General features: G+C 42.7%; 1 protein-coding gene across 2 annotated transcripts in view; it reads right to left on the bottom strand.

Moving 5' to 3' along the window:
• LOC115164906 (EGF-like repeat and discoidin I-like domain-containing protein 3) overlaps positions 1-14,155 on the bottom strand; it is a 224,387-nt gene that overhangs the window by 62,587 nt on the left and 147,645 nt on the right. The gene's annotated exons all lie outside the window — the stretch shown is intronic.

The following is a 14,155-nucleotide window of genomic DNA, read 5'->3' as shown; positions in this document are numbered from 1 at the left end:
ATGGACAGACTTATCCCCAGCTTAGCTACTGTTGTATCAATATTTTTTAACCATGACAGTTTAAAATCCAGGGTTACTCCAAACATTTTAGTCACCTCAACTTGCTCAATTTCCACATTATTTGTTAAGAGATTTAGTTGAGGTTTAGGGTTAAGTGAATGATTTGTCCCAAATACAATGCTTTTAGTTTTAGAAATATTTAGGACTAACTTATTCCTTTCCACCCACTCTGAAACTAATTACAACTCTTTGTTAAGTGTTACAGTCATTTCAGTCACTGTAGTAGCTGACATGAATAGTGTTGAGTCATCCGCATACATAGACACACTGGCTTTACTCAAAGCCAATGGCATGTCATTAGTAAATATTGAAAAAATAAATGGGCCTAGACAGCTGCCCTGGGGAATTCCTGATTCTACCTGGATTTTGTTGGAGAGGCTTCCATTAAAGAAAATCCTCTGTGTTCTGTTAGACAGGTAACTCTTTATCCACATTATAGCAGGGGGTGTAAAGCCATAACACAAACGTTTTTCCAGCAGCAGACTATGATCGGTAATGTCAAAAGCCGCACCGAAGTCTAACAAAACAGCCACCACAATCTTTTTATCATAATATTCTTTCAGCCAATCATCAGTCATTTGTGTAAGTGCTGTGCTTGTTGAATGTCCTTCCCTATAAGCATGTTTGTCACGTCCTGACCCTAGTAAGATGTCATTTTCTGTAGTAGAGTAGGTCAGGGCGTGACAGGGGGTGTTTTGTGTTTTTCTATGTTTTCTATGTTTGTGTTCTAGGTTTTCTATTTCTATGTTGTTGTTTTTTGGGGTTGATTGCCAATTGGAGGCAGCTGGTCCTCGTTGCCTCTGATTGGAGATCATATTTAAGTAGGGGTTTTTCTTCCTGGGTTTTGTGGGTAGTTGTTTTCTGTTTAGTGTATGTCACCTGATGGAACTGGTATCGGTCATGTTGTTGTTTTGTTAAAGTGTATTCATTAAAAGCAAATATGAGCACTACACACGCTGTGCCTTGGTCCCTTTTAAATGACCTGCGTTACAATGTTGAAAGTTTGTTGTCAATTTGTTTACTGTAAAATAGCATTGTATCTGGTCAAACACAATTTGTTCCCAAAAATTTACTAAGGATTTGTAACAGGCTGATTGGTAGGCTTTTGAGCCAGTAAAGAGGGCTTTACTATTCTTAGGTATCGGAATGGTGTTTGCTTCCCTCCAAGCCTGGGGGCACACACTTTCAAGTAAGCTTAAATTGAAAATATGGCAAGTAGAAGTGGCAATATCGTCCGCTATTATCCTCAGTAATTTTCCATCCAAGTTGTCAGAACCCGGTGGCTTGTCATTGTTGACAGACAACAATACTTTGCTCACCTCTTCCACACTCACTTTACAGAATTCAAAATGACAATGCTCGTCTTTCAAAATTTGGTCAGATATACTTGAATGTGTAGTGTCAGTGTTTGTTGCTTGCATGTCATGCGTAAGTTTGCTAATCTTGCCAATGAAAAAATCATTAAAGTACTTGGCAATATCAGTTGGTTTTGTTGTGAATGAGTAATCTGATTCAATGAATGATGTTGAGTTTGCTTTTTTCCCAAAAAATTCATTTAAGTTGCTCCAAAGCTTTTTACTATCATTCTTTGAGTAATTTATTTGTTTCATAGTGTAGTTTCTTCTTCTTTTTATTCAGTTTAGTCACAGGTTTTTTCAATTTGCAATAAGTTTGCCAATCAGTTGTGCAGCCAGACTTATTTTCCATTCCTTTTGCCTCATCCTTCTCAACCAATTCCCCATCAATCCACAGGCATTTAAACATTTTTGACAGTACTTTTCTTAATAGGTGGATGCTTATCAGTAACTGGAATAAGCAATTTCATAAATGTGTCAAGTGCAGTGTCTGTTTGCACCTCATTACACACCACTGACCAACAAATATTATTTACATCAACAACATAGGAATCCCTACAAAACTTATTCTATGACCTGTTATACACTATATTAGGCCCAACCTTTGGAACTTTGGTTTTCCTAGATATGTCTACTATATTATGATCACTACATCCAATGGATCTGGATACTGCTTTCAAGCTCATTTCTGCAGCATTAGTAAAGATGTGATCAATACATGTTGATGATTTAATTCCTGTGCTGTTTGTAACTACCTTGGTAGGTTGACTGATAAGGCACTGGTTACAGTTTGAAGCTTTTTCTTGAGTGGGCAGCTTGATGAAAGCCAGTCAATATTAAAAATCATCCAGAAAATATACCTCTCTGTTGATATTACATACATTATCAAGCATTCCACACATGTTATCCAGATACTGACTGTTAGCACTTGGTGGTCTATAGCAGCTTCCCACCAGAATGGGCTTTAGGTGAGGCAGATGAACCTGTAGCCATATTACTTCAACAGTATCATGTTATTTATGTTAGTGCAGGGTGAGCTGCACATAGTGGACTTCCTCCTAGGGCACATCGGTGTGTGTCAGACATCCTCTGGCCATTACACTCAGATCTTTTATCTGTTCCTGTCAAGGTCATCTATCTTCCTCAGGACTGTGTGTGAATGCAACATTAGTCTATCCTCTCACACCACATCCAGCCAGCCAGCCAGTCAATCCAATCTAGCCTGTCAATATACTGCCAAACTAAAGCACTTCTGAGAGAGACGGGTTGGGGCTTCAGTTAGAATCCTTAAGTTTGACGCACAGCAGTATGACCATTATCAGAGAGAGGAGGAGAGATAGAGAGTCTTTTTTCCAGTCAGAAGCTATTTTATTATTAATTTTAATAGCTCCATATGATGACAAAACTGTAATAGAATACAGCCTATGATGGTAACTAAGGACTGGTGCTATAATAGAGGACAGCCTATGGTGGTAACTAAGGACCTCTGCTGTAATAGATGACAGTCTTTGGTGGTAACTAAGAACTGGTGCTGTGCTGAATGAACACATATGGAAAGAAACAAAGACAGGGGCAAACACACACACACACACACACACACACACACACACACACACACACACACACACACACACACACTCTCTCAGATGTGTGTGTCTGAATCTGATTCATTTTCACAATAGTCATAACTGTGTCAAAATAATATTAGAACAGTGTTGAGGTACAGTGCATTCGGTAAGTATTCAGACCCCTTCCCCTTTTCCACATTTTGTTACGTTACAACCTTATTCTAAAGAGGAACAAATAACACATTTTCCTCATCAATCTACAACATAATACACCATAAACACAAAGTGAAAACAGGTTTTTAGAGTTTGTTGCACATTTATTAAACATAAAAAACAGAAATACCTTATTTAAGTATTCAGACGGTTTGCTATGAGTCTCAAAATTGAGCTCAGGCGCATCCTGTTTCCATTGATCATGTTTGAGACGTTTCTACAACTTGATTGGAGTCCACCTGTGGTAAATTCAATTGATTGGACAGGATTTGGAATGGCACAAACCTGTTGACATAAGGTCCTACAGTTGACAATGCATGTCAGAGCAAAACCAAGCCATGAGGTCGAAGGACTTGCCCGTAGAGCATCGAGACAGGATTATGTCGAGGCACAGATCTGGGAAAGGGTACCAAAACATTTCTGCAGCATTGAAGGTCCCCAAGAACACAGTGTTCTTCATCATTCTTAAATGGAATAAGTTTGGATCCACCAAGACTCTTCTTAGAGCTGGCTGCCCAGCCAAACTGAGCAATCGGGGGAAAAGGGCATTGATCAGGGAGGTGACCAAGAACCTGATGGTCATACTGACAGAGCTCCAGAGTTCCTCTGTGGAGATGGGCGAACCTTGCAGAAGGACAAACATATCTGCAGCACTCTACCAATCACGCTTTTTTGGTAGAATGGCCAGACAAATGACACTCTGTAAATGGCACATGGCAGTCCGCTTGAAGTTTGCCAAAAGTCACAAGATTCTCTGGTCTGATGAAACCAAGATTGAACTCTTTGGCCTGAATGCCAAGCGTCACATCTGGAGGAAACCTGGGACCATCCCTATGGTGAAGCATGGTGGTGGCAGCATCATGCTGTGGGGATGTTTTTTAGCGGCAGAGAGTGGGAGACTAGTCAGGATCGAGGGAAAGATGAACGGAGTAATGTACAGAAAGATCCTTGATGAAAACCTGCTACAGAGTGCTCAGGACTTCAGACTGGGGCTAAGTTTTACCTTCCAACAGGACAATGAACCTAAGCACACAGCCAAGACAATGCAGATGTGGCTTCGGGACAAGTCTCTGAATGTTGTTGATTGGTCTAGCCAGAGCCCGGACTTGAAGCCGATCGAACATCTCTGGAGAGACCAGAAAATAGCTGTGCAGCGACGGTTTCCATCCAACCTGACAGAGCTTGAGAGGATCTGCCTAGAAGAATGGGAGAAACCTCCCAAATATAGATGTACCAAGCTTGTTGCATCATACCCAAGAAGACGTTAAGCTGTAATCGCTGCCAAAGGTCCTTCTACAAAGTCTGAATACTTAAGTAAATGTGATATCAGTTTTTTAATTGAAATACATTTGCAATAATTTCTAAAATCCAGTTTTTGCTTTGTCCTTATGGGGTATTGTATGTAGATTGATGAGGGGAAAAAAACGATTTCATCCATTTTAGAATAAGGCTGTAAACATAACAAAATGTGGACAGAGTCAAGGGGTCTAAATACTTTCTGAATGCACCGTACATTTGGCAACTGCTACTTCCTCACGACGGCTGCTCCACATGTAACATCCTGGGGTGAGATCAGGGGAAACCCAGATGAACTGTGTCCCACAAGAATGAGAGACATACTGTGAAAACCAAAAAGGCCCCTGTTCATGATAATGATGGATAGACAAAATGTTCTTGGAACAACACCACAAGGGCCAAACTTAGCCTCTGAAATTAAGTACGACTATGCACTCCGAGCATGTACTTCTTCACTTGCTGACTACAGTAACTCAAGTCTTCTTGACAAAGTCTTACACAGCATCCACAATGCAATCAAAGCCACAATGAACACCCATTTATTCTCCACTTATCTCTTGTTTTTTTCATATTCTGGAGAACAACATTAACATCTTCTCTCTCTCTCATTAGTCTACTGTGACTAAAAAGCCTAGTACTCAGGTAATTGGTGTGATTCTTTGCACGGATAATGACCACTTACAAACACACTTCAGTCACTCCACATAATACTGGTGGTGTCTTAGTTCACGCTGAGTGAGGCTCTGTTGAGAACATCTGCCTGGATACTGCTCAGCGGTGATTGTCAGTTTGAGAAAATTGATTCAGTGTGAGCGGACTGACATAAAAGGCCCATAATTCCCCCGGCCGTATATCAAAATGACACTGCATAACATGAGGATAATTTTCCCTATCATGATCTCAATTCGGCAGTGACAGGGATACGAGAAGAGCTTAGTGTGAACTCCATGGAGAGGGAGGTCTGGAAGAGATGGCCCAGTCGAGAGTCTCTGAGACGGGAAAGGGTTTGAGGTCAGATGGCCCCTCATCTGCCGCCATCATGGCTGCTCTTCAAAGTTTTGTAATTTGATGGTGCTTATTGGGAGAATGGAACCTCACTTATCTGTACATTGCTACACAGTTTCCCCACTAACAGTGTAGTGTTAGTATGTACTCAAAACAAACCGTCTACCCTTCATAAAACACAACCATAAACCTATCTGCAAACAATATATCTTTTTAGCAAATCTGTTAGAGCCAGTAGAGTCGGATCACATCTTGCCTCTTGAGTAAGATGCCTCCCGCTTCTTGAGTAAGATGCCTCCCGCTTCTGGAGTAAGATGCCTCCCGCTTCTTGAGTAAGATGCCTCCCGCTTCTTGAGTAAGATGCCTCCTGCCTCTTGAAGTAAGACAGAAGTGAGACCGGGTGTTATCAGAATCTCAGTCCTTCCAGCTCACTGCTGTAGTTCACATCATTCCACTCTTAAACTGCAATTTGAAGATATTCTGTCGTCCATAAAATCCTCCACTCTTTTATACAGTAATTGTTTGAAAATGGTCAATTAGTTTTGGCAATGGTCTCCTTGACAAGCATTTATTTTTATTTCCCTGTGTTTTTTTTGAAGTGGCAGAGGACCTGCCAAAGTTTTCAAGACCTAAATGGAGGAAGGATTGCGTTTTAAGCCCCTAATGTGGCACATCGGTTGAGTCACGTAGATCCATCCCCCTCAGCGCTGACACTGTGTCATTCACACAGGCTGTAATAATGCCCCTACACATTCTTTAGAGTCAGAATGGACCAGTCACATACTGTGTTGTCAAAATTAAGAATATGTTTTCATGCCAGGCCGATTAGTTCCACTGACTTAGTAGACGCCTAAAGTCGTGAATGTGAATGCCGTTTCTCTGCAGTGGTTTGAACTTTAAAGCTTACTGTGTGGAGGAAGTCTGCACTGACCAGTAGAAATGACTGATCATGATTATTACTTAATTTAATTAATGTTGTTCACATATGTTCATACTGTGATCTGATACCCTGTGAGGTGTTCTGCAGTGCAATACCAACAGATGTAGGATCTTAATTTGATCCCTCTTGTTGCTGATGATTTTTTGGCACTGCATGAAAGGCAGATGAGCTTCGTGATTTTTTTATTTATTTATTTTATTTATTTATTTATTTCACCTTTATTTAACCAGGTAGGCAAGTTGAGAACAAGTTCTCATTTACAATTGCGACCTGGCCAAGATAAAGCAAAGCAGTTCGACAACATACAAAAACACAGAGTTACACATGGAGTAAAACAACATACAATCAATGATGCAGTAGAAAAAAATAAGACTATATACAATGTGAGCAAATGATGTGAGATAATGGAGGTAAAGGCAAAAAAATGCCATGGTGGCAAAGTAAATAAAGTATGGCAAGAAAAACACTGGAATGGTAGATTTGTAGTTTGAAGAAAGTTAAAAGTTAAAATATAAATAATATGGTGCAAAGGAGCAAAATAAATAAAATAAATAAATACAGTAGGGGAAAAGGTAGTAGTTTGGGCTCAATTAAAGATGGGCTATGTACAGGTGCAGAGATCTGTGAGCTGCTCTGACAGCTGGTGCTTAAAGCTAGTGAGGGAGATAAGTGTTTCCAGTTTTAGAGATTTTTGTAGTTCGTTCCAGTCATTGGCAGCTGAGAACTGGAAGGAGAGACGACCAAAGGAGGAGTTGGCTTTAGGGGTGACCAGAGAGATATACCTGCTGGAGCGCGTGCTACAGGTGGGTGCTGCTATGGTGACCAGTGAGCGGAGATAAGGGGGGACTTTACCTAGCAGGGTCTTGTAGATGACCTGGAGCCAATGTGTTTGGCGACGATTATGAAGTGAAGGCCAGCCAACGAGAGCATACAGGTCGCAGTGGTGGGTTGTATATGGGGCTTTGGTGACAAAACGGATGGCACTGTGATAGACTGCATCCAGCTTGTTGAGTAGGGTATTGGAGGCTATTTTGTAAATGACATCGCCGAAGTCGAGGATTGGTAGGATGGTCAGTTTTACGAGGGTATGTTTGGCAGCATGAGTGAAGGATGCTTTGTTGTGAAATAGGAAGCCAATTCTAGATTTCACTTTGGATTGGAGATGATTGATGTGAGTCTGGAAGGAGAGTTTACAGTCTAACCAGACACCTAGGTATTTGTAGTTGTCCACAAATTCTAAGTTAGAACCATCCAGAGAAGTTATGCTGGATGGGCGGGCAGGTGCAGGCAGCGATCGGTTGAAGAGCATGCATTTAGTTTTACTTGTGTTTAGGAGCAGTTGGAGACCACGGAAGGAGAGTTGAATGGCATTGAAGCTCGTCTGGAGGGTTGTTAACACAGTGTCCAAAGAAGGGCCAGAAGTATACAGAATGGTGTCGTCTGCGTAGAGGTGGATCAGAGATTCACCAGCAGCAAGAGCGACATCATTTATGTATACAGAGAAAAGAGTTGGCCCAAGAATTGAACCCTGTGGTACCACCATAGAGACTGCCAGAGGTCCAGACAGTAGGCCCTCCGATTTGAAACACTGAACTCTGTCAGAGAAGTAGTTGGTGAACCAGGCGACGCAATCGTTTGAAAAACCAAGGCTACTAAGTCTGCCGATGAGGATGTGGTGATTAACAGAGTCAAAAGCTTTGGCCAGGTCAATGAATACGGCAGCACAGTAATGTTTCTTATCGATGGCGGTTACGATGTCGTTTAGGACCTTGAGCGTGGCTGAGGTGCACCCATGACCAGCTCTGAAACCAGATTTCATAGCGGAGAGGGTGCGGTGGGATTCAAAATAGTCGGTAATCTGTTTGTTGACTTGGCTTTCGAAGACCTTAGAAAGGCAGGGTAGGATGGATATAGGTCTGTAGCAATTTGGGTCAAGAGTGTCACCTCCTTTGAAGAGGGGGATGACAGCAGCTGCTTTCCAATCTATGGGAATCTCAGACGACACGAAAGAGAGGTTGAACAGGCTAGTAATAGGGGTTGCAATAATTTCGGCAGATAATTTTAGAAAGAAAGGGTCCAGATTGTCAAGCCCAGCTGATTTGTAGGGGTCCAGATTTTGCAGCTCTTTCAGAACATCAGCTGAATGGATTTGGGAGAAGGAGAAATGGGGGAGGCTTGGGCGAGTAGCTGTGGGGGGTGCAGTGCTGTTGAATGCAGTAGGGGTAGTTAGGTGGAAAGCATGGCCAGCCGTAGAAAAATGCTTATTGAAATTCTCAATTATAGTGGTCTTATCGGTGGTGACAGAGTTTCCTATCCTCAGTGCAGTGGGCAGTTGGGAGGAGGTGTTCTTATTCTCCATGGACTTTACAATGTCCCAGAACTTTTTAGAGTTGGAGTTGCACGAAGCAAATTTCTGTTTGAAAAAGCTAGCCTTGGCGTTTCTAACTGCCTGTGTGTATTGGTTTCTAACTTCCCTAAAAAGTTGCATATCGCGGGGGCAGTTCGATGCTAATGCAGAACGCCACAGGATATTTTTGTGTTGGTTAAGGGCAGTCAGGTCTGGGGAGAACCACGGGCTATATCTGTTCCTGGTTCTAAATTTCTTGAAAGGGGCATGCTTATTTAAGATGGAGAGGAAGGCATTTTTAAAAAATAACCAGGCATCCTCTACTGACGGGATGAGGTCAATATCCTTCCAGGATACCAGGGCCAGGTCGATTAGAAAGGCTTGCTCGTTGAAATGTTTCAGGGAGCGTTTGACAGTGATGAGTGGAGGTCGTTTGACCGCTGACCCATTACGGGTGCAGGCAATGAGGCAGTGATCGCTGAGATCTTGGTTGAAAACAGCAGAGGTGTAATTAGAGGGTACATTGGTTAGGATGATATCTATGAGGGTGCCAGTGTTTGCGGCTTTGGGGTTGTACCTGGTGGGTTCATTAATAATTTGTGTGAGATTGAGGGCATCAAGCTTGGATTGTAGAATGGCTGGGGTGTTAAGCATGTCCCAGTTTAGGTCGCCTAGTAGCACGAGCTCTGAAGATAGATGGGGGGCAATCAGTTCACATATGGTGTCCAGAGCACAGCTAGGGGCCGAGGGGGGTCTATAGCAGGCGGCAACGGTGAGAGACTTGTTTTTGGAGAGGTGGATTTTTAAAAGTAGAAGTTCAAATTGTTTGGGTACAGACCTGGATAGCAGGACAGAACTCTGCAAGCTATCTCTGCAGTAGATTGCAACACCGCCCCCTTTGGTCGTTCTATCTTGTCTGAAAACGTTGTAGTTAGGGATGAAGATTTCACAGTTTTTGGTGGACTTCCTAAGCCAAGATTCAGACACAGCTAGGACATCCGGGTTGGCAGAGTGTGCTAAAGCAGTGAATAAAACAAACTTAGGGAGGAGGCTTCTAATGTTAACATGCATGAAACCAAGGCTATTACGGTTACAGAAGTCATCAAAAGAGAGCGCCTGGGGAGTAGGTGTGGAGCCAGGCACTGCAGGGCCTGGATTCACCTCTACATCCCCAGCGGAGCAGAGAAGAATAAGTATGAGGGTACGGCTAAAAGCTATAAGAATTGGTCGTCTGTGACGTCCAGAATAGAGAGAAAAAGGAGCAGGTATCTGGGGGCGATAAAATAGCTTCAAGGTATAATGTACAGACAAAGGTATGGTGGGATGTGAGTACAGAGGAGGTAAACCTAGGCATTTAGTGATTATGAGAGAGATATTGTCTCTAGAAACATCATTGAAACCAGAAGATGTCATAGCATGTGTGGGTGGAGGAACTGAGAGGTTGGATAAGGTATAATGAGCAGGGCTAGAGGCTCTACAGTGAAATAAGCCAATAAACACTAACCAGAACAGCAATGGACAAGGCATATTGACATTAAGGAGAGGCATGCTTAGCCGAGTGATCAGAGGGTCCAGTGAGATTCAGACAGCTAGCCGGGCCTTAGGTAGCAAGCTGGTGGAAGATGGGAGGGAGGTCTGTTTTTAGCCGCCTCGTGCGTTTCCGTCTGTGGGTTAGTGGGGTTCCGTGTGGAAGGGGGACCTGTCCAAGTTGGCAAAATAGTTAGTTATAGTGGCCCAAGAAAAGTGTCCGACAGACCTATTCAGATCGCAGCCGAAAAGACAGCTAACGATTAGCTGGCCGCAGATGGGCGATCAGGTTACGTCGCGACGGAGGGGCCAGTTGGACAACTCCCTCGGGCAGATAACGTCGGTGATCCAGTCGTGAAGACCCAATGGGGCTCCGCATCGGCAGTAAAACGGGTCAGGATAGGTGAGTTGTAGCCCAGGAGACACTTCAGCTGGCTAGCTCAGGAATAGCCCACGAGTGGCTGACGGAACTCTTCAGCTGGCTAGCTAGCTAGCTCCGTAATAGTGTGTGTTAATTCCGAGACCGACGTTGCCAATAGTCACTCAGGTAGTAGCTAGTTAGCTGCAAGATCCAGGTGTAAATGTCCAGAGCCTGCGGTAGAAATCGAGGAAAGGAGAGAGAATAGGTCCGATATGCTCTGGTCTGAGTCGCGCTGTACAAAAACTGGCGATAGCTTTTCGAGCTAATGGATAGCTGAGGACAGCTAACCGTAGCTAGCTGAACTTCAACGTTAGCCAGTGAAAATGGCTAACCTCTGGCTAGCTTCTGTCGTGGAATTCAGATGAGGTAAATAATACTTTCTTTTTTTTTTTTAAATTGATGAGGCGGGTTGCAGGAGAGTGCTTTGAGGTTGAGTATTTAGAATAAAAAAAAAATGTAAAAAGATAAGTGAAGAAAAAAATATGTAAATATATATATATATACACGGGACACGACAGGACGTCTGAACTGCTACGCCATCTTGGAATTGGATTAAAGAATTATTGGATTAAAGAATTAAAAAATTGGATTTACATAACTTAATTGAAAATCCACACTAACACACGGTTATATTAATAGTATTGCACTTTTCATGTAACCTACTTCTGGTCAGCTAACAGCCTAACCACTGATAAAAGCAACATTATGGACTAAACTTTAAAATCCTGTTGCTGCAGAATTATTTTGCTGTGACAATATAGCTCAAATAAGGTCCTACAGCTGTACATGAAATAATGTACTTCAACATGTGTGAACTGCTAGGAAAAACAACCTTTACAGGGGCAGGCAAGTTTGAGCAAAAACAACTTGAGAAAGAACAATAGTAGTTCAGACTAAAAGTGACAATTACATTTTATTTAACTTGTATTTATTCAGGGGAGCCCAATTGAGACCAGGGTCTCATTCTCAATGGTGCCCTGAGAACAAACAACTCACAAACATGATAATCAATAAATCAATACAACAGCAAAAGATAAACTGCAGGATACAGCAGATACAGACACACCACATCTCACCAACAGTAATAACCCACCCAATGAACCAAAACACTAATAAACCACAACAATCAGCCAAAACACTAACGAAACACCACAATCAACCAAAACACTTATAAACCACCACAATCAACCAAAACACTAATATACCACCACAATCAGCCAAAACACTTATAAACCACCACAATCAACCAAACCACTAATAAACCACCACAATCAGCCAAAACACTAATAAACCACCACAATCAGCCAAAACACTAACGACCCCCACAATCAACCAAAACATGAACAAACACCACAATCAACCAAAACACTAATAAACCACCACAATCAACCAAAACACTAACAAACCACCCCAATCAACCAAACCACTTGCAAAACCCTTGTATACAGAAATAAAGTTCAACATACAACTCCCTTGATATCCCCAGGGTTGCAAAGGAGAAATGTGAAGCACAATGGGTGCTGAAAGTTAAAGGACAATGAGAACACATTTTTTAATCTTCAACATATAAATACTACCAAAAATCACCCATGATTCACCAAACAATATTTTTATAGAGGAAGCAAAGTACTTTTAACATATGTTTTCGTTTGTCTCCTCCATCTCCACTAACCGAAGTTATATACATAACGTTTTTTCTATTAATAATGTAAAATGAACATCTGTACAGAAAGAGTTATGTGAAGGCCAATTTACAGAGGAGGAACTTCTAGATGCAATTAAAGACATTAAGTCTGGGAAAACTCCAGGGCTGGATGGCATATCGGTGGAGGCATACCAAACCTTTTTTGATATTCTCAGAGGACCGTTATTTGCATGTTTTAACCACTCCTATAAAAATAGTAGATTATCAGATACTCGACAAGAAGGTCTGATTCCATTATTACTGAAATAGGATCCAAGTGGTAAATATAAAGATCCAGTCCATAAAAAAAATTGGAGGCCCTTTACACTTCAGTGTCGTGAGGCAAAAATGATTGCGGAATGGAATTAAAAAGGTATTGTTGGATATTATTAATCCTAATCAGACAGGTTATTTTTACATGTCTGAGACATTGGAGATAATATAGAACAAGTACTGGAAACAATAGAACACTATACAACATCTCGGAAACCAGGCCTGGTATTCATAGCTGACTTTGAAAAGGCTTTTGATAAAGTATGACTGGAATTTATATACACTGCTCAAAAAAATAAAGGGAACACAAAAATAACACATCCTAGATCTGAATGAATGAAATATTCTTATTAAATACTTTTTTCTTTACATAGTTGAATGTGCTGACAACAAAATCACACAAAAATAATCAATGGAAATCCAATTTATCAACCCATGGAGGTCTGGATTTGGAGTCACACTCAAAATTAAAGTGGAAAATCACACTACAGGCTGATCCAACTTTGATGTAATGTCCTTAAAACAAGTCAAAATGAGGCTCAGTAGAGTGTGTTGCCTCCACGTGCCTGTATGACCTCCCTACAATGCCTGGGCATGCTCCTGATGAGGTGGCGGATGGTCTCCTGAGGGATCTCCTCCCAGACCTGGACTAAAGCATCCGCCAACTCCTGGACAGTCTGTGGTGCAACGTGGCGTTGGTGGATGGAGCGAGACATGATGTCCCAGATGTGCTCAATTGGATTCAGGTCTGGGGAACGGGCGGGCCAGTCCATAGCATCAATGCCTTCCTCTTGCAGGAACTGCTGACACACTCCAGCCACATGAGGTCTAGCATTGTCTTGCATTAGGAGGAACCCAGGGCCAACCGCACCAGCATATGGTCTCACAAGGGGTCTGAGGATCTCATCTCGGTACCTAATGGCAGTCAGGCTACCTCTGGCGAGCACATGGAGGGCTGTGTGGCCCCCCAAAGAAATGCCACCCCACACCATGACTGACCCACTGCCAAACCGGTCATGCTGGAGGATGTTGCAGGCAGCAGAACGTTCTCCACGAGGTCTCCAGACTGTCACGTCTGTCACATGTGCTCAGTGTGAACCTGCTTTCATCTGTGAAGAGCACAGGGCGCCAGTGGCGAATTTGCCAATCTTGGTGTTCTCTGGCAAATGCCAAATGTCCTGCACGTGTTGGGCTGTAAGCACAACCTCCACCTGTGGACGTCGGGCCCTCATACCACCCTCATGGAGTCTGTTTCTGACCGTTTGAGTAGACAGATGCACATTTGTGGCCTGCTGGATGTCATTTTGCAGGCCTCTGGCAGTGCTCCTCCTGCTCCTCCTTGCACAAAGGCGGAGGTAGCGGTCCTGCTGCTGGGTTGTTGCCCTCCTACGGCCTCCTCCACGTCTCCTGATGTACTGGCCTGTCTCCTGGTAGCGCCTCCATGCTCTGGACACTACGCTGACAGA

This window comes from Salmo trutta, chromosome 27, assembly GCF_901001165.1.
Source record: "Salmo trutta chromosome 27, fSalTru1.1, whole genome shotgun sequence".
Lineage (NCBI taxonomy): Eukaryota > Metazoa > Chordata > Actinopteri > Salmoniformes > Salmonidae > Salmo > Salmo trutta.
The sequence above is the reverse complement of the archived record's forward strand: the minus strand, read 5'-3'. Positions and strand labels throughout refer to the sequence as shown.